The following is a 4606-nucleotide window of genomic DNA, read 5'->3' as shown; positions in this document are numbered from 1 at the left end:
AAAAAAAAAAAAAAAAACCCACTTAATATTTGTTTTTTATTAAATCATAGCTGTGTGCATTAATGCACTCATGGGGTACAATGTGCTGGTTTTACACACAATCTGAAATGCTTTCATCAAACTGGTCAAAAAAATATGGAATGCTTCATGAATTTGCATGTCATCCTTGCACAGGGGCCATGCTAATCTTCTCTGTATCATTCCAATTTTTAGTGTATGTGCTGCCTAAGCAAGCACCCCACTAAAAATTTTGATAAGCTTGTTGAAGATCAAATGATGATAAGTAGCTTGATTCATCTCTTGGTTCTCTATTCTGTTCCATTAATCTACCTTTAGTTTTTGTGCCAGTACCATGCTGTTTTGATCACTATAGATTTATAGTATAGCCTGAAGTCTGGTAATGTGATACTTCCTGATTTGTTCTTATTTCTTAGTAATGTATTTGCTATTTGAGGTTTTTTCTGATTCTATATAAAACGAAGTACTATTTTATCAAGTTCTTTAAAGTATGACAATGGTGCTTTAATAGGGATTGCATTAAATCTGTAGATTGCTTTGGGTAGTATGGACATTATAACAATATTGATTCTTCCCAGCCATGAGCATGGTATGTTTTTCCATTTGTGAACATCTTCAGCTATTTCTTTTTCTTTTTATTTTTTTTTAGAGACAGAGTCTCACTTTGTTGCTCTCAGTAGAGTGCCATAGCATCACAGCTCATAGCAACCTGAATCTCTTGGACTTACGTGATTCTCTTGCCTCAGCCTCCTGAGTAGCTGGGTCTACAGGCACCCACCACAACACCTGGCTATTTTTGTTTGCAATTTGGTCGGGTTTGAGTCCATCACTTTTGGTATATGGGGCTGGCACCCTACTCACTGAGCCACAGGTGCTGCCCAGCTATTTCTTTTCTGAGTTTCATAGTTCTCCTTATAGAAATCTTTCACATATTTTGTTAGGTAAATTCCCAGATATTTCATCTTCTTTAATACTACTGTAAAAGGAATAGAGTCCTTGACTATATTTTCAGCTCAACTATTGTTGGCATATATAAAAGCTACTGATTTGCAAGTATTGATTTTGTATCCTGAGGTGCTGCTGTATTCCTTGATCACTTCTAAGTTTTGAAGTTGAGTCTCTGGGATTTTCCAGGTATAGTATCATATCATCAGTGAAGAGTGAGCATTTGATCTCCTCTGATCCTATTTGGATACACTTGATTGCCTTCTCTTGCCTGATTGTGATGGCTAAGACTTCTGTTACTGTGTTGAACAGCAGTGAAGACAGTGGGCATCCTTGCCTTGTTCCTGATCTGAGTGGAAATGTTTTCAATTTTACACCATTCAATATGATATTGGCTGTGGGTTTGCTGTAGATGACCTCTATCAGTTTAAGAAATGTCCCTTCTGTGCCTATTTTCTTAAATGTTCTGATCATGAAAAGATGCTGGATATTATCAAAGGCTTTTTCTGTGTCAATTGAGAGAATCATATGGTCTGTTTTTTATGTTATTGATGTGATATATTTTATTTATAGATTTGTCTATGTTGAACCAAATTTGTAACCCTGGACTAAAACCAACTTGATCATGATACATAATATTTTTGATGTGTTGTTGAATTCTGTTTGCTAAGATCTTACTGAGTATTTTTGCATCAATATTCATTAATGATATTGGTCTATAATTTTCTTTCTTTGTTGAATCCTTTCCTAGTTTAGGGATCAGGGTGATATTTGCTGTGCTGTTCTTTTTCTTTTTCTTTTTTTTTTTTTTTTTTGAGACAGAGCCTCAAGCTGTCCCCCTGGGTAGAGTGCCATGGCATTACAGCTCACAGCAACCTCCAACTCCTGGGCTCAAGCGAGTCTCCTGCCTCCGCCTCCCAAGTAGCTGGGACCACAGGTGCCCGCCACAACGCCCGGCTATTTTTTGGTTGCAGCCGTCATTGTTGTTTTGGCGGGTCCGGGCTGGGGATTCGAACCTGCAACCTTAGGTGTACATGGCTGGCGCCTTAGCCGGTTGAGCTATAGGCCCCGAGCCTGTTGTTCTTTTTCTATGCTTTGGAAAAGGTTCTAATATAGGTACTAGTTCCTCTTGAAAGGTTTGATAGAATTCGGATGTGAAGCCATCTGGTCCTGGACTTTTCTTTTTTGGGAGATTTTGTAGTGCTGATGCTATTTCAGTGATTGATATAAGTCAGTTTGAGATTTCTATTTTCTGGTTGAGTCTAGGAAGGTAGCATGCTTCCAGGTATTGGTTCATTTCCTTCACATCTTTCTGGGAAGAGATTTTTGTAGTAATCATTGAGGATTTTTTGAATTTCTGAGGTATCTGTTATTTCTCCTTTAAAGTTTTTTGGGGGTTTCTTTTTTGTTTGTTTGTTTGTTTTGTTTTTTGCAGTTTTTGGCCGGGGCTGGGTTTGAACCCACCACCTCCGGCATGTGGGGCCAGTGCCCTACTCCTTTGAGCCACAGGTGCCGCCCCATCCTTTATCGTTTCTGATAGATAATATTAGAGATTTTACTTTTCTGTTTCTGGTTAGGTTGGCCTAATATTGAGTTATATGCTATGAGTCTAAACTGAATTTTACGAGTTGTTCCATTAATGTCCTTTTCTGTTCCAGAATCCAATCCAGGACACCACATTGCATTTTGTTGTCATGATTTTGAAAGTTTTGAGCAGTATTTTGTAGACTGGTACCCTCGAATTGAGTTTTCTGGTGTTTTTCTCATGATTTGATTAGAGTTATTGGTTTTTGAAAAGAATAAAAGAGGGCTGGGCATGGTGGCTCATGCCTGTAATCCTAGCACTCTGGGAGGCCAAGGCAGGTGGATTGCATGAGTTCACAGGTTCAAGACCAGCCTGAGCAAGAGTGAGACCCCCGTCTCTAAAAATAGCTGGGCATTGGGGTAGTGCCTGTGGCTCAGTCAGTAGGGCGCTGGCCCCATACACCAAGGGTGGTGGGTTCAAACCCAGCCCCAGCCAAATTGCAACAACAACAAAAAATAGCAGGGCATTGTGATGGGCGTCTGTAGTTGCAGCTACTCAGAAGGCTGAGGCCAGAGAATCGCCTAAGCCCAAGAGCTAGAGGTTGACATCACAGCTCATAGCACTCTACCAAGGGCAACATAGTGAGACTGTGTCTCAAAAAAAAAAAAAAAAATTAAAATTAAAGCTTTTTCCTGATAGCTTAGGCCAAAAACATGGGTGTGCATTATACATGGGACAGCATTACACACAGCAAAATATAGTATTTAAGAGATTGGGTTTTTCTCAGTTGCCCAGGCTAGAAGGGTAGTGACTATTCTCAGGCACAATCATAGCTCACTACAACCTCAAACTCCTGGCCTCAAGCAATCCTCCCCCCTCAGCATCCCAAACAGGTAAGACTATCGCCACATACCACCACCCCTGGCCAAATGTATAGATTTTTTCACAGGGGAAAAAAGAGTGTTTCAGTTGAGACCAAGAAAGTATAAAAAGAACATACACATGGGACTTGTGAAATATATAATCTCATCTATAGTTAACTGAAGAACATGAGCTCCGAGGAATAATAAGCATCCCTGGACCTAGAAGGGAAATGGATACTCATCGACTCCCTAGTAAATTCCAGAAGTTTTCACTGGAATACTTATTCCACCAAATACTTACTTAGCACCTACTGTGTGTATGGCACAAAACTAGACACTGAGAATATAGCAGTGAACAAAAGGACAAAAATCCTGCCCTCTTGGACCTCACATTTTAATATTTGTGAATGGAGAGAATTTTTTTTTTTTAGACAGTCTCATTTTGTCACCCTCAGTAGAGTGCCGTGGTGTCACAGCTCACAACAACCTCCAGCTCTTGGGCTTAGGTGATTCTCTTGCCTCAGCCTCCCAAGTAGCGGGGACTACAGGAGCCCACCACAATGCCTGGCTATTTTTTGTTGTAGTTTGGCCAGGGCCGGGTTTGAACCCAACACCCTCAGTATATGGGGCTGGTGCCCTACTCACTGAGCCACAGATGCCACCCAAGAGAGAAATTTTAAAAATGAGTAATACATAGGGCAGCACCCAAGAGAGAAATCTTAAAAATGAGTAATACATAGGGTGGTGCCTGTGGCTCAGTGGGTAGGATGCTGGCACCATACACTGAGGGTGGCAGGTTCAAATCTGGCCCCAGATAAATGCAACAAAAAATAGCTGGGCATTGTGGCAGGCACCTGTAGTCCCAGCTACTCAAGAGGCTGAGGCAAGAAAATTGCCTAAGCCCAAGAGCTAAAGGTTGCTGTGAGCTGTGACGCCACAGCACTCTATCAAGGACGATAAAATGAGACTCTGTCTCAAAAAAAAAAAAAGAGTAATATATAGTATTTTGGAAGACGATAGAGCCTAAAGAGATAAATTAAGGAGGGAAAATAGGAAATGCTGGGATGCTTTTGAAATTAATCACAATGGGCTCGGCGCCTGTGGTTCAAGCAGCTAAGGCGCCAGCCACATACACCTAAGGTGGCGGGTTCAAATCCCCAGCCCCGGCCCACCAAACAACAATGATGGCTGCAACCAAAAAATGGCCAGGCGTTGTGACGGGCGCCTGTGGTCCCAGCTACTTGGGAGGCTGAGG

General features: G+C 41.3%; 1 non-coding gene across 1 annotated transcript; it reads right to left on the bottom strand.

Moving 5' to 3' along the window:
- Positions 1–129: 129 nt before the first annotated feature.
- On the bottom strand, positions 130–237 carry LOC111724442. Its single transcript, XR_002772741.1, has one exon. It is a non-coding gene; the product is annotated as a U6 spliceosomal RNA (small nuclear RNA).
- Positions 238–4606: the final 4369 nt, after the last annotated feature.

Source organism: Otolemur garnettii, unplaced genomic scaffold (assembly GCF_000181295.1).
Source record: "Otolemur garnettii isolate 467f Iridium unplaced genomic scaffold, OtoGar3 scaffold00001, whole genome shotgun sequence".
In the NCBI taxonomy this organism is placed as follows: Eukaryota; Metazoa; Chordata; class Mammalia; order Primates; family Galagidae; genus Otolemur; species Otolemur garnettii.
The sequence above is the reverse complement of the archived record's forward strand: the minus strand, read 5'-3'. Positions and strand labels throughout refer to the sequence as shown.